The sequence below is a fragment of the Pezoporus flaviventris genome, unplaced genomic scaffold (genome assembly GCF_033815535.1).
Source record: "Pezoporus flaviventris isolate CSIRO_AGI_PZ_B2104156 unplaced genomic scaffold, CSIRO_AGI_Pfla_v1 ptg000023l, whole genome shotgun sequence".
In the NCBI taxonomy this organism is placed as follows: Eukaryota; Metazoa; Chordata; class Aves; order Psittaciformes; family Psittacidae; genus Pezoporus; species Pezoporus flaviventris.
Window position 1 is genome coordinate 3,915,049 of NW_026892571.1, and position 24,258 is coordinate 3,939,306.

Here is a 24,258-nt window from a genome sequence, read left to right on the forward strand (position 1 = left end):
GAGTCTGTCAACAGAGGTGAAAGGATGCAAAGTCACTTTTGCCCCTATCTGATTCACATCCCCCATCCACACTGCCTGGATTCAGCCACAAAGTTTTGGCTTCTCCAGCTGCTACTCCTGCATGGATTGATCAGTGTGAGCTAGGACATCTCAGCACCTTTAAGGAGCGGGGAAGGGGATGGCAGAAAAAAGTCTCTAGCTAAGTGTTTGCTTTTATTACAGACTGACATATCTAGATGTAGAGGGCGGTGAGGAAAATCTTGGTGCTCTGTCAAAATTTGTTTGCTCATAAGTACCAGTTTTCTTTGCATTTATTATTTCTACCGCCCTTTACAAAGTTGTGCCCTCTAAGCATCAAAACGCTTCCCTAGGCTTTGGTCTAGGTAAGGAAAAGCTGATAGGTTTTTTCAGTTGGCTGAAACAACACTGTTACATTTCCTGAAAACATTGTTTTCATGATCTGATTACATAAACTGTGCAGCCTTTCTGCTGTCCTTTTAAATTTGATTCACTTGGTCAATTACTACAATGATACTTAATTTGGTCTTAAACCAAGGTCTTTTTATTTGATATTATTAAAAGTCCTTAAAGCCAATGTGTATAAAACAGAAAACAAATTCTCTGCTTTTAATTTGTGAACTATGAGAGTGTATAGGAGAGATTTACATTGGGCTTTGTCTTCAAATGAGACATGAAAGTTGGGACTATTCAATCTGGAGAAGAGAAGCTGTGTGGTGACCTCAGAGCAGCTCCTAGTATCTGAAGGTGGGGCTACAAGGATGCTGGAGAGGGACTGTAGCAATAGGACAAGCAATGATAGATTCAAACTAAAGCAGGGAAAGTTTGGGTTAGATATAAGGAATAAGTTATTTACTGTGAGGGTGCTGAGGAACTGGAACAGGGTGCCAAAGAAGTGGTAAATACTTCCCTGGCAGTGCTCAAGGCCAGGCTGGACAGAGCCTTGGGCGACATGGTCTAGTGTGAGGTTTCTTTGCCCATGGCAGAGGGCTGGAACTAGATGATCTTAAGGTCCTTTACAACCCATACACTCTATGATTTTATGGAAAATCAACAAATATTCAGATATCAAGCTATTTGACTTGCACTTGTTCTACATGATTTATGTACTGTTCCTATACCGTTGTGTCAGACTGAGTGCCAAACTGCTTGATTTCAGACAACCTCTGAGTTGTTTCTAGAGCATTTATGAGTTTAAATAGTGAGTGGGATAGTGCAAGGTAACTCAATACATGCTGAAGGCAGTAGAAGGTTGCTTGTTGGCTGCAGCAGTGCAAACACTGCAACAGGTTGCTCTGGAAGGTTGTGGAGTTTCCAGCCTTGGAAATGGCCAAAACCTGACTGCAGACTAACCTGAGCAGCTTGCTGTAGTTAAGCCTCCTCTAAGCAGTGCCGTCTGACCTTTCTAACATCAACCATTCTGTGATTGTGTGTAGGGAAAGAAGTTAACTTCTCAATCTTACACTAGAAGAATGAGGAGATGAAATTGTGAAATCAAGTATTTAACAGAGAAGAAAACTTGAGTCTCTTACAGTGACTGCTATCTTTATCTTGGAATAAATTAGGCTTTCCCAATTTATTCTGCTGAAATGAGGAGTATTGCACTGACTTCAGGAATGTCCTAGCGGGGGGTAAAGGAAGTTTACAAACATCTATTACACCGTGTGCTGCTGATAATGGAGAATGAGATTTGTCCTTTCTGCATGTAATTATTTTTCCTTTGGGCTCGTAGTGGGGACAGGCATCAGGTTTTGATGGTCCCTGTAGGTGATAGATTAAATGTTGGCTCTGTCACTACTGGATAATAACTGTTGGATTTACTAGCTGTGAAATAGACCAGTCTTACTGCAGTTGTCACTGGCTTCCGCAGCTGGATGCAGTGCATGTTCTTGCTGATAATACCAGTGTAGAGATACAGCATGGAAATGGTGTATCTCTATTACTGGCCCAGACTTTTTAGGTATTTTGGCGAGGGCCTTTGAAAAGACTTAACAATGTCATCTTCAACAACATGGGTGATTTATGTTTAGTGATGTAAACCTTGTAAAGTAGGACTTCAGCTGAAGGGTACCTGTGGTATTTGGTCCTCTCTGAGCTCTTGCATGACATCTGAAAAGCTGTAAAAATATCATATTTAAATAACAATAGTGAATAGCTTGAAGGAGAAACTATGTTAAAGATTCTCAGAAGAGAAGGAATAGCTTGTGATCAGTGGCAGGTCAATGCCGGGCCCTGCAGGGGCAGGCAGTTAGCCCTGCAGCAGTGAGTCCTCAGATCTAAGGGGTTTTAGGTGAGTGGAAGAGCTGTGTCCTTCCATGGTCACTCGGAGCCCTGCAGAGTGACGCTTCCCAGTGTCAGGGAGCCTGTGCACACAGCAGCTACTTCTGAATGCTCTGTAGACCACAAGTCTTCGTTATTTCCTTGCCAGCCCATGTTGTGAATACAATTTCAATTATTAATGCAATCTAGAACTTCAAACGTGTATGGAAGTTTCTAATCTAAATCCAGTCATCCTCAGTCTTCAACATGTTCCACACAAGAGTGAGGAGATTTGCAGAAGCCAGCAGGCTTGTTTTCATCTGTGAAAAGCCCATATACCCTCACTTAAGCCTGGTCTTCGGTTCAGTCTTCCCATCCTGATTTTTCTTGCTGTTTTTGACTTCCGCTCTAAAGGAATAGGAGTAGGTCTTTATGTTCCCTTTTGGGACTCAAAACAACATTGCTTATCCTTCATCATCAGCATCCAGTTGTGGTTCCAGCTTTGGATGACCCTCACACCACTTTTGCCATATTGCTTTACCCCATAGTTCTGTGGCGTACTGCTGCAGAATTGGTGTCAGTTCTGTGCCTCATGTCCAACGGGGCCACTTGCTTTGCACAAATCTGTCTCCAAGCCTGCAGTGACTTTGGTAGTGATTTTTTTCAAGCAGTTTCTGTTGTCAGCATCACCAGCAAGTAGGTGTAGCACCTTCTGAAACCCCATGGGAACTGTCTAGCACACCAGGGCATGTGTTCAAGGCCTTGGGCTACATGGTGTAGGGTGAGGTGTTCCTGCCTATGGCAGGGGGTTGGAACTGGGTGGTCTAAGGTCCTTTCCAGCCCAAACCATTCGATGAAATAAATCTTCCGGAGTAATTTGAAAATGGGGGCTTATGTGTGACAAGAACCTACGATACAAAATGTGTGGTACTTTGGTTTGCAGTGAATTAGAAACTTGAGAGCTCTCATTACTAATTAAGCTTTAAGATTCTGTTCTTTGACGCCGACAGTTTTCCAGTCAGGCACAATCACTGAGAAAAGCTCCTTGGCTGGATCCATGAAGTTCCCCTCCTGGTTTTCTTTTCTTCTCCTTTTCCTCCCATCTTGGCCTGGAGGCAGTAAAAGGGATGGCAAACCTGAACGGCAGCCACTTGATAGCTTCATGGCGTATCTGTAGGCAGGTTATTAACTCTGCCGTACTTGTCAGCTGCAGCCGTTTTATTCTCTCTGTACACAGAGCTTTCAAAATTCTCTGCAAAACTCTTGCTTTCCCCCTTCGTGAAAACAAATTGTTCATTGGTACTGATGCCGGAAGAATTCATGAAATATTCTTATGAAGAAGTTCTTGCCCTCAAATGATTTTGTGGCCAGACCACAAGTGCCTCCTTACTGTTCCAGGCTGCCTCCCTCTGCCTCTGTCAGTGTAAGAGTGCTGCTTTCACTGGAGCAGTGAGAAATTATGCATTTCAAATTACTTCCTTGGAGCTCATCACTTGAGCAGCATTAACAACCTTCTCTATTTGTAACCTGCCTTTTTATATGCTCTTGATTGTAACTCAGAGTCCAGAATGAACTTCCTGGATTTATGAGCCAGTGTAAAGCTGCCGGAGTGAAATATCATTGCCTGAGAATTTAGCATAGGGGGGTCTGGTGGAAGAAACTCTTCTTGGAGCACAAAAGTGATCCAGCATAAGCCAGAGAACAAAGATCCATAAAAATTTTGTGTCTTGCGCATTACTGCATAAATCCTGATGGCATCATATCCAGGTCTCTTATGCATGGCTTTGCAAGGTCTCTATTGTGGTACCAGAAAAAATAAGGACTTAAAACATCTTTGTGGTCCTACAAAGGGTGCATGAGCTGGTGTTATGCAAAGGTTCAACTTAATCTAAAGTGAGCCCACTTTGATTCTTATGGCTTAAGTAGTGTTCAGTGTGGTTTAAAATAAACAGCTTACAATTATATATAACTTTCACAGCATGCTTCTGAATATCCTGTTTAAGTTCGGTGCTGAAAACCACTGGACTTCTGAATAGATTTCACATAAAATCCAGATTTCTGGAGGAGGCCTGGCCTGGGAGAATAGGTCTGACTCATTTTTCAGGAAATCACTCAATCTGTTTAAATCTAGTTTTTTTTACTGGGGGTACCCAAAAATGCATGAAGTTCAAGAACAGAGGCAAGAGAATCCTGCTCTTCTGTCCCAAAGGTGACTACTCTTTTGCCAACGTGTTATTGAACGTCTACATCGAATCGATGTAATTAGTGTCAGAGCAGAACTAAATATTCCATCGCAATGTGTGTGTATGGATGGTTTGGAGACAAGAAATTCAGTGTAAACAAAGTGACGAGTTTTTAGACTCTTTCTTTGTAACAGTGCTGACAATACCCAGTTGAATCCTCTTTGTAAGTGACTTCAAATTCTTTCTGATGTGTGTGTTCTCTCCCTGTCTCTAATACTCTTCTTTAATGAAAAGCAGACACAAGAAACCTCGTGGATGTGCCTAACAAATACACTTGTGGGGGTTTGCCAAACTTCTTCCAGTTCAGATCTGCCCATTATAAACTCCCCAGACATGACTGGTCTGGTACATTTGGTACAAAGCATGATAGCTCTCCTCAAAGTACCTTAATGGTAGGAAACCGACTCAGGATATTTGATACAGGAAGTAAAGCCGCATTCAGCATGTGCTCACCCAGTACCTCCTGCTGTCCCAGAGGGGAGCACTGCCTACCCTGCAGGGTCACTGCTCTATATCTACTGGTTTAACCCTCTGACTGCCCTCGCTGCAGCTCCCAGGGAAAGAAGAGAATCAATGGAGACATAATATCCAGCCGATTGTACAAAAGGTTGTCTTGACTTGGGGGTGTTGGTTGATGACAAACTGAACATGAGCCGGCTTCAGTGTGCGCTCACAGCCCAGAAACCAACCGTATCCTGGGCCGCATCAAAAGGAGCGTGACCAGCAGGTTGAAGGAGGTGATCCTGCCCCTCTACTCTGCTCTTGTGAGACCTCACCTGGAGCATTGTGTGCAGTTCTGGTGTCCTCAGCATAAAAAGAACATGGAACTGTTGGAACAAGTCCAGAGGAGGCCACGAGGATGCTCAGGGACTGGAGCACCTCCTGTATGAAGACAGGCTGAGGAAGTTGGGGCTGTTGAGCCTGGAGTGGAGACCTCATGGCAGCTTTCCAGTATCTGAAGGGGGCCTATAGGGATGCTGGGGAGGGACTCTTCATTAGGGACTGTAGTGATAGGACAAGGGGTGATGGGTTAAAACTTAAACAGGGGAAGTTTGGATTGGATCTAAGGAAGAAGTTCTTTACTGTAAGGGTGGTGAGGCACTGGAATGGGTTGCTCAGGGAAGCTGTGAATGCTTCATCCCTGGTGGTGTTCAAGGCCAGGTTGGACAAAGCCGTGGGCTACATGGTCTAGGGTGAGGCATCTCTGCCCAAGGCAGAGTTTGGAACTTGATGATCTTAAGGTCCTTTCCAACCCTAACTATTCTATGATTCTATGATCCTGCTAAAGTGTCTGTTGGGCAGCTCACTCTTCTTCTGACATGAATCAAGCTTGCTCTCTGTGTGATGTGTGTTGGTACAGCTCTTGGCACAAATGAACTGGTTGCTTGCTGTCTCTGCTAAAGGAATCCTTACTGCTAACTCACTTACCATGTGCTTTTGCTGGATTATACCAGAGTTCACTCCAAAAGAGCCTTTTGAAGAGAAAATAGAATTTGCAAATTCTATTTACTTTTCACTGAAACAAGTAACTTCCCAGTGAAGTAAAACCTTGTATTGTTCAGAGAAGAACTTGAGGGTTTGCCTTAGCTTGGAAAACAAAAGACTCTGCATGAGCTACAGGCATAATGATGCTTTCTCCTTCGGTGTTTATTTCCCTTTTAAGAGTCTATAGTCCTAGTACTTCTGTGGGCGTTTTGTTGTGTTGGTTGGGGTTTTTCCCCAGTGATTGCCATGTTTTTACTCTCTGCAAAGGCAGAACAGCTTCATGGGTATTTGCTTGAGTAAAAGCAAAGAGCCTCAAGAGCTGCTCTGTAAGTTTTAATGAGCTGCAGTCTGTCTGCGTCTTGCTCAGTTTTGAGTCCGAAAGTGATCTTTTGTTCAGCAGAATTTCAAATGGGTTTCTGAAATCAGTCCTTGAACCAAAATCCTACTGGATAACCTGCTCCTGGTCTCTGCTTTGTCTTTGTCTATGTCCAGTATCATCTGCAGGGGCAGCAGAATTGCTTTTGTTGGGTAACTGCAAATTTAAAGAGTGAGTATACATCGGGTTGTGCTCTTTGTGCCTCCAGAGGTGTTTGGATGTAGATAAATGCTTAAGATCAAAGCTGGGTTTTGTGCTGCTTATTAAGGCTATGGGAGACTATCTCCTTATTTTTAACTTTCTTTCTCTGACTTTAAAATACATTTTTCTTCAAGGTTGGTTCAGTAAATTGACACACGTCTCCCAGCAAAAGCATCTCTAGTTAGGAGTATAACTGACGTAAGTTTGGCTGGCACATACAGATAAACTGGCTTTTCTTTTCTTTCCTTTTTAGTCTCGATTTATCATTATTTTCACTACTTCCTCTTGTCCTTTTTACTTTCTCCATCTGTTCTTCTGTTCTGTTTCAGAAGAAAGCAGAAAGGAGGCTAAAAGGTAAGACTGCAATAGCAGTGAAGGAACAGCAAAGTTTTGAAATGGGTGACTTTGAACAAAACAAAAGACTTCAGTGAGCAAGTCATTGAAAACAGCATTAAAATTAGGAGAGAACAAACTGAGGGCAAAGTCGTGGATAAACCTGAGCCAGAAAAAAAATCATTTAAGGGCTTCACATAAGACAGAAGACAAGGCAGAACCAAACTGAGCTGCTCCAATGTTCAGGAATACTTTTTTTTTTTTTTTTTTTTAATTTTTTTTTTTAGAATCCCAGCCTGGTTTGTGTTGGAAGGGACCTTAAAACTCAACCAGTTCCAATCACTGCCACAGGCAGGGACACCTTCCACTAGAGCAGCTTGCTCCAAGCCCCTGTGTCCAACCTGGCCTTGAACACTGCCAGGGATGGGGCAGCCACAGCTTCTCTGGGCACCCTGTGCCAGCGCCTCAGCACCCTCACAGGGAAGAGCTTCTGCCTAAGAGCTCATCTCAGTCTCCCCTCTGGCAGGTTAAAGCCATTCCCCTTGGCCTGTCCCTACAGGCCCTTGTCCCAAGCCCCTCTCCAGGTTTCCTGCAGCCCCTTTAGGCACTGGAGCTGCTCTGAGGTCTCCCCTTCAGGAGCCTTCTCTTCTCCAGGTTGACCCAGCCCAGCTCTCTCAGCCTGGCTCCAGAGCAGAGCTGCTCCAGCCCTCGCAGCATCTCCATGGCCTCCTCTCGACTTGCTCCAACAGGTCCACATCCTTCATGTGTGTTGGGGTACCCAAAGCTGGACACAGGACTCTGGGGGCTGGGGGGGGGTCTCATCTTTTTCACTGACTTGCCAGATTACCATGGACGTGTTGTTGTTAGTAAACCTCTGGTCCAGCTTCTTGTGTTGTTGCTGAATCACTTCTTACTGACATGGAGTGGTGATTCATCTTCATCTGCATGGCCTCCTCTGGACTTGCTCCAGCAGTTGCATGTCCTATATCGAGGGCTCCAGAGCTGCATGTAGTGCTGCAGGTAGGATCCCATGCAGCCCAGCACACAGTTGGTTTCTGGGCTCAAGCACACACTGAAGTTGAGTGATGCTGAGCTTCTCATTAACCAACACCCCTAAGACCTTCTCCTCAGGGCTGCTCTCAATCCATTTTCCTCCCAGCCTGGGCTTGTATTTGGGTTCTGACCCTTTGCAGAACCTTGCACTTGGCCTTGTTGAATGGCACAAGGTTTGCACGGGCCCATGTCTCAAGTGTCTCATCCCTTCCCTTCAGAATGTGGACCACACCTCACAGCTCGGTGGTGTTGGCACTTACTGAGAGCGCATCAGTCCCACCGTGCATGTTGCCAATAAAGGCAACAACCGTGGTTAAACAACTGGGGTCCCAATACTGACCCCGAGGAACACTACTCATCACCAGCCTCCACTTAGGTATTGAGCAGTCAACCTCAACTCTTTGAGTTTTCCTTTTCCACCAAGTGGTTCATCCATCAAGTCCAGGTCTTTACAGTTTACAGACAAGGATATCATGCAGGGCAGTGTCAAATGCCTTGCACAAATCTGAGTACAATTTGCTCTGGATGGAGTTATGTTGGCTGCTACCAACCACCTGCTAGTTCTCAATGTGTCTTAACAGTTTCCAAGAGCCTCTGCTCCATGATCTTGCTGGGCACTGAGGTGAGACTGACTGGCCTATAGTTCCCTATGTCTTCCTTTATGTTCCTATTTAAAAATGGGGCCTTTATTTACCCTTTTCCAGTCAGTTGGAACTTCACCCAACCGCCTCAGTTTCTCAAGTATGACAGAGAGTGGCTTAGCCACTTCATCTGCCAGTGTCCTCAGGACCCATGGGTGTATTTTATCACATCCCATGGTCTGTGCCCCTTCAGGTTCCTTCGATGTTCTCAAACCTGATCATGTCCTACAGCGGGCAGTTCTTCATTCTTTTGCAGCTATTTGTTTATTCAGTTTTTGTGGACACTTTCTCCCATTTCTTAGTGATTTGCTAAATTTTTGTGCTCTGTATAAATTTAAAACCTATTTAAGCAGCATTGTCTATAAACTATGTCACCTGGAACAGGAAAAAATATCCACAGACTTGCTACAAAAGGGATGTTCTCTGGAATTACTTCTGTTTTCTTCTAGCTGGGAAATGGAGACTTTTGTGTCAGCTTTGCTCCTCAAGAAATAATCCTGCACTAAAAGAAGACTGAATTGCAGTACTTCAGAATACAGCCAGCAAATGTTTTCCTAGTTCATAGATAAAGGCTAAGATACGTTTTGTGGCTTGATTTATAAGCAGAAATGGAAGCAAAACCAATGTTTTGTGGTTTTCCTTCTCCTTAATGATAAGAAAGGAGGGTGAGAGCTAGGCTGGTAACATATAATCTGCTGTGAAATAGAATTCAGCACTCCTTCTCCATTAGCGGGTTTGAGGCAGAGCTGAAGTGCTGCTCTCCTTATGATCTCTGAAAATATCAGGCTTAACATTTGATCTTGGATCTGGCCATAGGCAGATAGAAAGGTGTGACTGAGAGCTTCCTGTCCCGGTGTCTTTGCTGACTTTTGCTGTGTTGAGCTTAGGTTGTGTTGGCAGAGCAGGGGCTGGGTGAAGCTCCCGATAGCGCATCCCGAATGTTTCCATACACGAGGCTTACCCTGCTCAGAGGTTTGTGCTGCCAGGTGTTGCCTTGATCTGAGCCAGTTAATCCGTAGTTGAACACTGTGTTCAGACTGCTACTTAAAACTACCCATGTTTTGTGTAAGGGCAGCTGGTGCTGCGCAAACCAGCTGCTGAGTCCCTCCAGCTTTCCTTGGAGCGGGTATGGCCATGCAATGTTGGTCAGCTTTGGAGTGTGCTCGGAGGCTGGGTAGCAGTTGAACCTGATGTTCCTTGCTGGGTCTTACCTTTCCCATCTTTTTCTGCAGTTGGAATTAGCTGGGAAGAGCAATGAATGCAATGAGAAAATGCAACTTCTTACTGAATTAGATGGCTAATCGCAGGAACTTGTTAATTTCCCATTACAGTGATGCGCTGGCTGTTAACCCTTTGTATCAACTGCAACTGCCTTTTGCTGATAGCATCTTCGGTAACTGATTTCTTAATTAAAATGGAAACGTCAGTCTATGCCTGCCCTAAGTCCCAGGAAATGTGTAGCACAAAGCGTCCAGCAGCTGGTGCCTTACTGGGCACTGTTAGATAAAAGGGACCTCAGTTTGGGCAGTCTCTGAATGGAGTGAACTGGAACTGGGTTTATTTCTTGCATGTTGGTAGAGCAGAGCAGGACTTTTTTTCAATAGATTTTCTTCAAAATTAAGCCAATGTGAGCTGGGTCTTATCCCAAATGACTTCCAGGAAAACAAGTTACTTGTGAGGGGAAAAACAAGTTACTTGTGAGGGAAAAAACAAGTTACTTGTGAGGGGAAAAACAAGTTACTTGTGAGGGAAAAACAAGTTACTTGTGAGGGAAAAACAAGTTACTTGTGAGGGGAAAAACAAGTTACTTGTGAGGGAAAAAACAAGTTACTTGTGAGGGAAAAAACAAGTTACTTGTGAGGGAAAAAACAAGTTACTTGTGAGGGAAAAACAAGTTACTTGTGAGGGGAAAACAAGTTACTTGTGAGGGGAAAACAAGTTACTTGTGAGGGAAAAACAAGTTACTTGTGAGGGAATCAGCAGTGATTTGCCAAGCTCTGAGATGCTGAAATTCACGTAAAAAGCTTATTAAGGTTTTGTGCCTTACAGCTGTTTCTTGGGCTAAGGCCTACAATGATGCCAGTGGATGTTTGATAGCTTCCATTTGCTGTATTGTGTATGTCACATTGACCTTTACCCCTGTATAGCCTGCTTCAAGACTCTGAATGCCGCCTACTGTAATGTCCCAGTGTTTCACAGCACTTGGCCTACTTATTCTCACTACAGCCCAGCCAGGCAGTGTCATCAGCCCTCTTGTGAAGGAGGGAGCAAAGCACAGAGCTTTGGTGGATGTGCTCCTCCATTTTGGGCCCCTAAACGCACCAGGGCATCTTGGTGTCTGAACTGGCTGTGGTTTCACAACTTTTCCCCAGCAGAGCACCCAGCTTGCCAGAGTCTCAGGGTAACATCCATCTTTTCTCTCATTTTGTGATTCCCGATAGGAACATGCAAGAGCTGAAACTGACCACCTATTAGTTTAGTTATTGCTTCCCACCATGAATAGCATTAATGTGAGTGATACCTACCAGTAACTAAGGACTACCATAATGGCAGTGTCACAGAACAACATTTCAGCCAAGCAAGGCTCAATGTCAAGGACAAAATGTGATTTCCAGTAGCAAAGTGACGCTGACCACTGTTAGTCTAATGGGTGTTTTATGGGTAGTCAGGCAGGATAAAGGTGTGGGCTTCATGTACCTCCCAGGCAGGTCTCATTGCCAGTTCTGGTGTATCTGCAGGCAGCCCCCATCAAGTGGCCTCCGATGGTCCAATGCTTTGGTTGTGTATGTCCGCTCCACAGCTGCTCGGTTGTGCATGTGGGAGTCTGCACCCTTTCCTGTCAGCCCACCAAGGCAGAGGTATTGAGGAAACTGTTCCTGTGAAGGCTGCAGCTCAGCTTTGACAATTCATCGTGATGCGAGGTGAAGCCCTTCACCTGTGGACCACACAGCTTTCCTGTCAAGTAAAGCCTCTGTTTAAGATTTGTTGGTTCAGCTCTTCGGGCACAGTTAATTCTGCTATCCCTGTGTTTTGGAGTTGTAGCAGAAACCAAAGCAAAGCCTGAAATGATATTGTGCCGTTAAAATTAAATGAATGTCTGTGCACTTAACATCCCCATAAACAAGTGATAGCCAGAATCCTCAACTGACACTTAAAGTTTAAGGCTGTTATATGGCATTTCCAAGTCTATGCACTGTCTAATGCTCCCTCTGAGCACAATTACTACATAAGCTGAACTGAATGTGTTGAATAAATATTCTAATTTCACTTTCTAGAGTTATAACAGTGAAATCCTTTGTAAATTTGAGATTGTTATTTGAGAAGATGCCATTTTTCTTTCCACTGACTCTCCAGGCACAGTTATGTTGTTCAGGAAGATGGATATCTCTCTCACTGGAAAATGTTTATACCCAGGTCTGAAGAGATCTAAATATTAATGCTTACTGGTGCTTATATCCTAACAGCTGCAGACTGCCCGCTTGGTATGCAGGGGAAATACACAGGGATCGAATTTGGGGGAATGTTAGCACAGAAGATTGTAGCTTTGCAGTCCTGGTAACAAAGTAGTCACTAGAAAATTCCATCCTGTTTAGATCAGTTATTCAGCAGAATCTGTACCGGGTCACCTGTGGGCTTAGGTGTGAAATCAAGTGTTTTCCCACTTCCCTGGTTTGATTATATTGGAGCTAGCAGTTAAATCAGGGTTAGGGCCTTTTGTGGAACTGGATGGTTTGCGAGTCTTGGAAACAGTTTTCAGGCTCACAAAGCTTCATATATCCACGAATGTATTTACATATTTTTTCCCAAAGAAGTAGTTGTGATATATGATGCCTTAATATACAGATACACTTTTCTCAATATCTAAAAGCAATCCTTCTAAGTAGCCCACAAGGCTGAAATAGTGAAACTGCAGAAGGATGCTAATCATAAGCCTCTGTTCCAATTCACTTGTAGGCAATGGCCTGCCTGTAAATGCTGCATTTCAGGTAACTGAATGTTACACAAAGCAGTGGGAATGGAGGGCAGAAAATAGGCTGTTTTTTCAGCCTTGTCCATCCACCTTCCATCAAGTAACTGTATAAACCTAAAGCTTTGTACAGTTACTCAGAGAGTTAAATTTGCATCACCAAGTTCAATAGTTCTTCTCTAAGAAGCCTAAACTGGAGGAATGATTTCATGATCTGACAGAACTGGAAAAACTTCTGCCTTTCTGCAGTTCCCAGGTGTTTTTCAGCATGCTTTTCCTCTTCTGCAGAGAAGCATCCTTCAGTTTTCAAGGCCAGTTAGAAATGGGATACTGCACAGTACTTCCTTATTGAGTCAAGAGTCAAGTGCTTGGATGTTGTGCCACCTTTATTCTCTCTGGTAATGACAGATACATCTCTAGAATTCATATAAATATTTCTGTTTGAAATTCTTATGCTGTTCCTGGGAGATAAATCCTATATGAAGACAAGTTTATTGTAGTGTATGGTCTCCTGACAATTAACAAAAGAGTTAATTGCAATTAACTACTCACTGTGAATGCAAAATGCTTAAGGATACAGTAAGCTCCAGCCAAGGATTTTTCAATGTACTGAAGAGTGTTTTATATTTTAGATTAACTAAACTGTCACCTCTAACACCTCAGGATATAATTGAGCATCTTTGCTAGATTTTGGGTTTATTGTTTACCCAAATGAGATAGGAACAGAGTAAGTACCAACAACTGAAATATCCTTTCATTTTATCTAAATGCATTACCCTCTAGGCCTGAGCTATAATACATTTGAGCAGCACCCACTGACTTATCCAAAATGATCTTTAGTTTAATAATGGCAGTGCATTTTTTCTCACAAGAATGTACCTTACAATTAATAAGCCGCAGTGTAATTAAACTGGGGGGAGTGAGGGGGGAGAGTGTCCTCTCTCATACTCTGTTCTTGGCCAATCAGCTAATTGACAGGAATATGTACGTAAAGACAGAGGTTTATTAAAATCTCTGGTGAGCACCATGGACCATCATGAAAATAGCTGATTAATTGATAAGAACATATTTAATCAACTTTTCCTTAAAAAGCTCTTTGGATAGTGAGTCATGATGTTCTTACAAGCAGTGATCTCCTGTGCTTGAACTGCCCAAAATTCAGCTTGGCACTGGAACTGGACCAGCATAATTCACAATGGGATTTGGCTTTTCATCTTCATACCTTTGCATGCTGTGTGTTCGAGTCTTAATGAGGCATGGCATAGTACAAGTTACAGGTGTGAACGACTGCATGATGAGGTTTCTGAGACACACATAGGGTAAAGTGGCTCACAGCTCCCATCAGTATTGTGCCACAGTGTAGTAGCTGTCCCTGGAGAGTTCTGAGGTAGGAGTCTGTGTAACTGCCACTCTTCACAGAATCCCAGCCTGGTTTGTGTTGGAAGGGACCTTAAAGCTCATCCAGTTCCAACCCTGCCATGGGCAGAGACACCTTCCACTAGAGCAGCTTGCTCCAAGTCCCGTCCATGTGGTTTTCTGCAGACGTTGGCAGAAACCCTTCAGTCCTGAGGTCAGCACTTCTGAAATACACTGAACTCTGTCCGTCTCCTCTGGAGCCTGGGTTTATCCTGACCCTGGGATGAGCCCAAGAGATGCACAGCTCTTTTGCTTCAGGCAATACATGCCTCTGCAATAAGATCCAACAAGCTTTCTTGTAGATGAATGTTGCTTTAAAAAATCCACCTTTCTCTCTCCCCTTCCCCCCTCCCCCCAACTATACTTCTGATATCATCTTCAACCATAGAAATGCAATAGTAATACCTATAGTGATTCAAGAGGATTGTGGATTATTGTACTTGCTGAAGTGTGTATGATACATAGTGTGCCCTAAATACGAATATTTACAGACCTGGGATGGGATGTGTACAAATCATTCTTTTACCTGGGCTGCACTTCCCCAGATGTGATGTTATGGTCATGAATCTACTTCAGTTTGCTTTTGCCCTTGAATTTGAGCTTAAATTTTGAATGTAAATCTACTTGCAAAAAAACCCTGGAACTTTCATTTTTTTTACAGCTTTTTTTCTATGCATCTCATGGCTTTTGATGCATTTTGAGCATTTTACTTTTCTTCCTGACCTCCTGTTTTCTTAAAGGGATTGACTCTTTTTCCCAGGCTGTCCTGGCAGCTCCCCTATACAGACAGTACATGCTGTTGCCATCTTGTTTTTGTTCTGTTCTTCTCTGCTGTATGTTTGGTAGCAGCGGTGTGGGAATGAGTAGGATGCTGGCTCCATCACCCGTGTCCAGCTTGCTTGGTAGTGGACTAGTCTTAGATATGCATGAGGGAAGAGGCTTGAAGAGGGTTGAAAGCTGGGGGGCTTTAACAAAGGCGTGTAACAACAGGACAAGGGGGAATGGCTTTGACCTGCCAGAGGGGAGACTGAGATGAGCTCTTAGGCAGAAGCTCTTCCCTGTGAGGGTGCTGAGGCACTGGCACAGGGTGCCCAGAGAAGCTGTGGCTGCCCCATCCCTGGCAGTGTTCAAGGCCAGGTTGGACACAGGGGCTTGGAGCAAGCTGCTCTAGTGGAAGGGGTCCCTGCCCGTGGCAGGGGTTGGAACTGGGTGGCCTTTAAGGTCCCTTTCAACCCAAACCAGTCTGGGATTCTACTTCTTACTGCTTGTGATTCCAGGCAGATTTCCAGGAGGTCTCAGCAGGATAAGTAAAGTATTGTGCATTCAGCACCAAAAGCAAAGAGCGAACTTGAAAATACTTCAACTTCAGCATAAAGATAGCACAAGATTAATATTACAGACTGGGGGCAAAGGAGAGAGTTAATTGTAAGGTTCCATCTCTTCAGTAAAGCATTTCTACCACCCTTGGAGCAAGACAACCTGAATGAAATAAAGGCTCTTCAGTACAACCAAATTCAAACCCATTCTTCAATAAACTCTTTGAACGCCTTTAAATAACTTTGTTCCTATGCTTTAAAGTCTAATGAGACAGCACAATTTGTTGGAGAGGTGCCTCCAAAAACAACTGAACAAGAGAGGTTGATGTTTGATGCCCCATTGGTTTATAGCTTGCTAAAGCTCTGCAGAGGTTTTCTCTGCTGGAACATTTCAGGACATTTGGCATGCTTATTTGTAAGGTACATAGGAAGGAGAACTTTTGAGACTCCTTTTAATAAGCACGTGCCCCTAAGTCAATGGAGCTGTCAGCTGCAGCAGCCTGAAACCGCAGCACCAGAATTTAAGCCTAGTCTACAGAAAATAATTACAATCTCTTGGCTCATCAAATAGTTGCAATGAACAAATGTCTCCAAGTAATTTTTCTTATGCTATACAGATTGGCAGAAAGACAATGAATGGACAGGCCTCATAACTGAATTACTCTCTGATGTGAGGGGAGGAAATCCCACAGCCATGGCTGGATCTTGCATACACAGAATAATGTGAAGCCTGCCCCTACTGCAGCCTATAGAATGCTTGGATGGGGCTTGGAGCGACCTCCTCTAGTGTCCCTGCTTGTGGCAGGGGGTTGGAAGTAGAACATTTTTAAGGTCCCTTCCAACCCAAACCACTCAGTGACTGACTTGATGACTCTGATCTTTCATGGTACTGCTTAGCTTTAACATCCTAAGTATAGTTTCTGTTACGTACACCTGTATTGCAGCTCTCCAAGTGCTTAGCTGACCAGACTTCCATGCCCTGATGAATGTCAGCCCCTGCATGTGCAGTGCCAAGAAGCAGAATTTAAATAGTGGTACCACTAAGAAACCAGTTAATCTGTAACTCCTAAATCAGAGGCAGCGTGGAGAGCTGACTGCTGACACGAGTGCCTGTTACGTGGCACTGCTCTCATGTATCTAGTAGTTGGAGCTGTGCTGGCAGAAGCAAAACCATCCCACTCCAAAAGTTCTCCTGTTTAGCATGGATTTAGACCTATAGCAGAAACTGCTTTTTTTTTGTTTGTCTATGTTATACTTCACAAACTTGATAGTTTAGAAAGTGTAACTTCAGACACAGGCTTTATAAATTGGTCTCTTTGTTCTTGGTTTCTGTTTCTTTGCAAATGATGAATTGCTGAGAGTTTTGTTGCTTGGCCCAGGCTTGCAAAAGTTTCTGGGTTGGTGCCGTTTGAGATATGATGGATCTGAAATAAACAGTATGGCACTACTTCATAATTCACTGTGATGTATCTAAAATGGGGTTGTTTTTGTACAGTTTCATAATTACTTTCTGAATTTATTACTCTGTTCTAGTAGTAACCTTATTTATTGTGACAGCATCTTTTGCAGAATAATTATGCAAATCACTAATTAAATAAAATCTTTCAAGCTGGGGGTAAAACAGGAATATGAACAGAGGAGAAAATTAAAACTTCAGTGCATGTAATGTCGAGATGGTACAATGAGGAATCTGTAAAGCATCAATGATAATATTTAAAGGTATTTCTTTATACAACAGATCAGTAAGGGGAAGGAAATACAGGCTTGTTTAGAAAACCCTGTTCATGAATTCACTGCTTGAGGCCACTTGGAAGTAAGAAACAGCATGAAAAGTGGTGGGAGGACATAGAATAGAATCATAGAATCAACAAGGTTTGAAAGACCTTTAAGGTCCAACCATTACCCCAGGACCTCCAAGACCACCACTAAACCATGTCAACAATGGACCAGTATCCTTCAAATGGAGAGTGGTTTTAGTGTTTAAGCCTGTAATCCATATATTGTAACTAAGAAAAATGTATGAGATTACTGGGCAATATTGTGCATAATTGTTATGCAAAAAGAACAGCATGGTTTAGTATGCCATTGGAGCATGAGGAAAAATGCATCAAGATAACTGATTCTTCAGTTCACTACTTAAAGAGAAATGGGTAAATAAAGAGGGTAAATGGTAAATGGGTAAATAAAGAAGCTGGAAAAGAACGGGCCTCTAAGAGGGGAGAGATCACCTGAGATGTGATACCTGTACTGCTGGCTGAATTCTATGTTACCATACTGGAACGATGGGAGGTGTAATCATGCTCCTTAGTACACTTACTAAATAATTACAGAGACATTCAGTGAGTTGCTAACTATCTGCCTGGCATGGCTGTAACCAACATAGATGTACCTTATGGCACTCAGTGTAGCTCCGTGGCTTTTCGTGCACAGTTGAAAGATCCGTATTTTTATAGTAGAAGAAACAGTGGCAACAAGTGGCAGCTTTGGAGGTTTGGGTTGAACATTAGAAGAAACCTCTTCCCTAGGGAAGTGCTGCAGCACCAGAGTGAGCTGCTGTCTCCAGTGGTGGGCTTGCTTGGAGGTCTTGAAGTCTTGACTAGTCTGGCACATGATGTGCTGGCAGTGAGGCAGCTCCTTCTCTGGGCAGCAGCTTGGAGTAGATGGCATCTGCTCTTCCTTCCAATTTACATTGCTGTAAGATTAGGAAGTGCCTGGGGCGGGAGACACCAGTAGGGTCACATAATCTTAGTGAAAACTCCCAGTGAGCAGCTCCCTGATCTCATGCTGTGACTGATGTCAAGAGAAGACCCACCAGGGAGAGGAGTATGAGAGCAGCAGAGTGTATGTGGTTCTGGATGGTTTCACTGGTTTTATCCTTCAGGGTTTTTTTTCCTTTACCAACAAGGTTGGAATAAGCAAAAGACTTGGTCAGAAGGAGCATCTTAGTAGTTATCAGCAGGTTTTCATGCATTGGAAAGGCAAATGCTTGTCATTGGAGAAACTAATATATAATACATGCAGTTATGTCAAATAACTGGGTATGATTGATGTTGAGCAAGTTTAATTTTGTTTTTAACCTGTGATTCATCCTGCATCAGTTTGGTGTGATGTTAACTTATGAACTTCGAAGTCTTTGATAATGAACTGGTAGGTGTCCCCCACCACTCTCATACACCTAATGCAATATATATCTGAAAAAACAAAGCCCATTAGGAAAACAAAAGTCTGAGCACAGAGGTTCTGCATTGTTAATATCTCTTTTATTAAAACTGGGAATGAAACTGTGACAAGCTGATGCCTATGGGACATGTATAATATGGGGGGAAATCCATATGGGCTGAGAGAATCCCTGCAGCCTGACTTGGCAGCAGAGGCTTTTAGCTCTATGCCTCTTCACTGTCCTGGTTCTGGAAGCAGTTATCACCAGTGGCACACGGGAGGTGTCACATCTCCTCTTGCTTGTGGCAGAAATACAGTAAGCCAGAAATGGCCTGTCACATCTGTCTTCTGATCACTGTGGGTTCCTCCTTACTGCCACCAGTTACATGTGCTTGCTGATGTCAAGAGTGCTCACCTCTGAGTCTGGGTTCCAGGGGAAATGCCCACCCTGAGGTGGGGCTCAGCGCAAGTTGGCTGCATGGACTGCTGCAGTGGCATTGTCCCTGCTTGGGGAATGAACCTCCAGTATAATTGAAACATCAGGGTTTATGGTTTTGTGCAGTTTCAGATTGTACCTGGCCTCTTCCTAGTCCCTGCCAGATCTGTCTGCATGTGGCAGTGTTCCTCATTTCACTTGAAATGCCCTCTTGTGCTGTTTCTTTTAACTTTTTACTTCCTATTCTCCTCGCAGCATGTGTCCTCCTTGGCTTTCATTGTTTATAAAGTAGGACAATGACAAAACCCTGCAGCCTTTCCGGATCTCCCTTCCTGGTGCAGCTGAGGTCACTAAGCAGTCGCTAGCATTTCCTTCAGACTAAACAGCAGCGCTGAAAAGAGGGCAAGCTCAGTGCTGGAGGAGTTCCTTGGGTCTGTCCTGAGAGCAGCCATTGCACTTTTGAAGTCTGATGGAGATCTGGAGGAGGCTGCTGGTCTGGGGTTTGTGCAACTATGTTGGTTTACAGATAAAAGTGTAAAGAAATGGGTGAAAAGCAGAGTAAATAGAAGGAAAAAAGTGCAATAGAGCCTGAATTCCTGTCACTGATATTTCATAGTTGGGAGAGGTTCTTATTTACCCTTTCATTAATAGCCTCTACTACCCAGTAATAGCCATTACTAGTACCCATTAATAGCCTGTATACTACTCAGTTTCAGATAGCGTGTGTGTGAACTATGGGTCAGGTTAGTCCTTCAGGGTTACATGGTTTCTTTAGTAGTTGCTGGTCTTCTGGTTTGAAGCTTGCCAGGAGGTTCACTTTAACTTTGGGGTCCATCACTAACACTCACCAGCTTCTGCCATCATGAGGTCCAGAGTGATGCAAAGGCCTCCAGCCAGCAGTCTGTGGGAACTTGAAAGGAGGATGTGCTTTTCTGTACCCCCAGCTGGCCTGGAAGAAGTCAGCCATGATGTGCTGGATTTCTGGAATCTTCCCAAGAGATTCCTCCGTTTTTCAGGGTTGGTGATGGGAGTTGTGTTCATAGGCACATCGGAAGCTGGGAATCGCTAGCTCAAGACCATCCTCTTCAGGGGCAAATGGTGTTTTCCCAGTCCTGCTTCACTGGTTGTGTCCTTAGGTCCACCAACATCCTATCATTGCCAGCAAGCCTGAAGATGTTGGTAGAACAAAGACAGTAATTCCTTTACATGAGTCAGGAAAACTGAACTAGGGGAGTCATTTTTGATGGAATTATAGCTGGCTTTGTTATAGCAGAACGCTTTATATTATGTCAGGATAAAGGTTCATCTGCCAGTTACCTCCCTGCAGCTACACAGTGAGGAAGGGGCAGGATGAGGAACCGAGCTCTATATTCCCAGCTCCCTTTGCAGCACAGGAAAAGAATCCAAATTCCTGTATTATCCAAACCAGCTAATGAGACATTTGTGCTTCACCTCTCATTACAGACAATGTATCTCTAGTGACAAGAACAATAACTGGTAATTAGCCAGGACTTTCAAAGCTCCTCCTAGCTGGTGAATAACTGCCAGGAAACCCACATGGGATACGAAGCTAAATTAATTTGCAGCAGACAGGTCAGGGTGGAATTGTATTGGTGCAAGTAGGAAGGGGCCCAAGTTCATCGTCCCCAAATGGTGGTTAGTTCAACTCAAGGTTACCTGTACTTTAGACAGGGTCCTAAACCATCACTTATTTAAGTAACCAGATTTGCTCATTTATTCCCAGTGTTATTTTATGTTAACAGTACTCAGCAGTTAGCAATCAATGGGTTTTCTCTCCACACCATCTGCAGAGGGCACAAATTACTTCGGGCTGGTCAGATCCAGAGAAATCTGAGAAACACCAAAGGAGTTTAATCCCCTGTGGTGAACAGGGCAGATGAATGATTATTGCCCAAGGCAAGCTGAACACAAGCTGCAATTTAAGCCATTAGTATCATTGCTTGAGACTAGGCAAGTTAAAAGCTCTCATGAGAAAGACCTTGTTTTCATTGTGGGTTGTTCCTCTTAAAATCAAAGCAGCAATAAAACCCACTAACTTTGTGCATGCACAAAAGAAATCGTATCAGATAAGTATGTGTGCAACAGTAATACCATACTTTTGGTCCTGTAGCCACCTGTAAATGATCTCATTGTGCCATTTCTAAAGTACAACAGAAATGGAAGGGCTTCGGAGGTCTGCAATGCGAATAGATTTACAGACAACAGCTGTGTGAGAAGACTGTTCCTGATTGCTAAGTATCAGAAGATCCATAAGCAGAGGTATTCTAGAGATGCTTGAACTAACGAACTATACAAGAAGCATCAATCAGGTGTTCCTGTTTATTCTTTATCATAACACAAGAGCAAAGGAATATTCAATCAAAATGACAAAAATTGAATATTTAGGGGTTTGTACCAAGCTAGTCATAGAGTACTGCTGACGTGTTCTTAAAGCTGTGTGGGTAAAGAGAACATGTTATGCTGCGTTTGCTCTAAAACAAAGTGAGGAGACAAACCTCTTGTGAAAGCACAAATGTCTTCCAAATACCTTGGTCACTGGCAGAGGCTCCTGCTGTGGGGAATAGTTTTTTTTCTATTTTGCTGTGATTTTCACACCTTTATGTGATGTGTTTCCCCCCCTTCTTCCCAATTATAAGAGCTGATTATAGATTACATAAATCATTTATATGATTCATCATAGCAATTCTTTTATTACCGCAAATCCTTTTCATTACATGTTATTTTGATGGATCTTTATAAAGTTCCTACTTATGTTCCCAGAGGGCACCCATTGTGCATACCCAGCAGAAACCTTTTCACAGCTAATTGAGGCATTCAGCCGCCTTTGCTGCATGTGAGACGTGTACCCAAGACATGAGCAAGAACATCTATCTCTCTTAGCAAGACATACGGTATTTTAAACGTCTGGCTTTTTCCATTCCTCCTTTTTTTTAGGATTTGACAAAAATAAAGCTTACTGCTCCACTGGTGAGCTTAACCTTGTCTGTATATAAATAGGAAAATATACTCCAGTTGCTGTTCTACAAAATCTAGTGTGCAGCGGCTATGGTAGAAACCCAAGCACTCTAGTTTGTGCTCTTTATTTTATGTGTGATTCTACTTGAAAGCATTCAGTCCCTTGAGCTGACCTCTCTGAGGATAACAGTGTGTATTTTGCAGCAGATTTAGGAATGTTGGGGAAGCATTGATCCAAAAGCTGCTGCAGATCTGCAGAATGGTTTTCAGGCTGTAGAATATTTAGCTAAAAAAGATCTGAAAAGTAAAAATCCCACTCTTCTTATTTGGCATTGGTTTGGGGTTCTTATTGCTCCAGGAGTGACTCAAATAAAATGCCTAAGAAGCTCTTGACTAATAGTTGTGCCTCTTGTTAAGTGTTGATGGTTCTGTTTCTCTATTGGAGAGCTAAACTGGGCTTTGGTTTCAAGCACAGAGCCCGTTTCTCTCATTAGCTCAATATTACAGAAAAGGAGTGTTCCTGTACCTCAGGAGCTGAGCTGGGACATCAGAGAGGAAAGATACTATCTTTTACTTAAATGAGTCTTTATAGTGGGCAAAACATAGCTCAGGATTTGGGTCCATAGGATTTGCCTCCCATAAAGCAGCTGTAGTCAACCCTTTAGTCACTCCTGATGATTTGAATCATAGAATCATAGAATAGTTAGGGCTGGAAAGGACCTTAAGATCATCCAGTTCCAACCCCGCTGCCATGGGCAGGGACATGTTTAAATAAAAGTAGAAAGCTGATTTGTTTTAACCATGGTAGGTCAGTATGTGGCTTCCAAGCTGCATGGATGGAGGGGTCTGGTGCTCTGCCTCTCAGGCAACACTTTCCATGAAACATTAGCATGACTTGACATCAATGTATCCTTAACATAAGGAATTCTGGTTCTCGGGGCAGTAACAAGCAGGTAAAGCATGAGCTGCATTACTGTTTTGGGAAATGAGGGAGAAGCAACAGTGTTCAGGAAGATCCTCTGGGTCCAAGGCAGTCCCAAACTAGCCTGAAGGTCCTAAGGGGGAAAAATTGTCCTTCAGTATTCCCTCCAAGCCTGTTTAAAAACTGAGTCAAAACCTCATGATTTGGCTTTGACCCTGTCTGATGTATTCTGAGCTGCTGGGATGCATGAGGTCTTCCTGCAGTGAGGATTCTGGGGACCAAACCAGCGTGTTCTTTTGCAGTTGCTTGTATCAGGAACACCTAAAGAATTGCACTGTTAGACTTGGAGTAAACTGAAGTAATACAAATAGTGGAACTACCAGTTTTTCATGCCCTTCCCCATCCCTCTTGCTAAAGCACTGCTGCAAGGCTTTAGAAGATGCAGAGGTGGGACATTATAGTGGGAGAACTGTAGAACTGCAGGAAACAGGATGGGCAATAGAAATAGGACATGATGGAATAAGGAATTATCTAAACATTTTAGGGTCTATTTATCATGTTTCTCCTTCATGATCTTTTCTACTTGTCCAGGAGAGATTTGTCAGTGCAGCAATTTTAGTTCCTTGATGGTTTTATAGCTGAATGTGTTCATCTGGGAAATAAGAACCATAATGTGGCATCATAGGCAGGCAGTCATACAGCCAAGGCAATGAAAACCTAATGTGGCAGGATAGAGTACCAAAACCAGTCCTTTGGTCTAAAGAACTCATCAGCACAAAGAAGTGGCTTTGATGTCACTCCCTTGAGCTCTAGGTAGGTAGATGCTAATGACAGAGAACCCCAGTAGCACATTTACAAGTGTGATCTCTTCCTTGGCCACCTGCATACAGAAGCTCAGTTCAGGTGTGTCTTACTTGTTGACTTGATACGCTACCAACTTGGCTTTCATATGAACATCCCTAAGCAATTCAAGCACATTACTTAATGTGATGCACACAGCCCTTCTGAGGTTCTGCTCCAGATGTTAACTGCTGGGCAGTAGTTTAAGGGAGCTTCAGAAGAGATTCTGAGAGCAGAGTGTGGGTGAAAGCCAGCTTGCCCTGCTCAGCTGGGGCTACTGCTTGCCTCAGGTGTGGAAGCAGTATGGGGAAAAGGACTGCCTCTGAGTCCTGTAAAATAACAGGCACTGGTTCTCTCTCTTCTGAACATCCCACATGGGTAAGCCAGCATCTTCCACTAACAGCATGCTTGAAAAATACAGCCTTTACTGGTCTTGTGATCTTACATCTGCCATTCTGATAACACGCTCAACCTGCCAAGTGTTCACTCATCTGTGGTGATAATGGAGAAATACATAACTGACTTAACTGGAGAGCAGCCCCCAGTGCTACCCCATGCCAGCAGCCTGGTGAGATACTGAAAGATGAACAAGTGCAAGCGCATCTGTCTGCCTTAGC

The 24,258-nt window shown here is 43.5% G+C and overlaps 1 protein-coding gene across 8 annotated transcripts in view; it reads left to right on the forward strand.

Annotated features, from left to right (window-relative positions):
• Window positions 1–24,258, forward strand: part of KCNIP1 (potassium voltage-gated channel interacting protein 1) — a 398,129-nt gene that overhangs the window by 316,053 nt on the left and 57,818 nt on the right. The window lies entirely within an intron of this gene.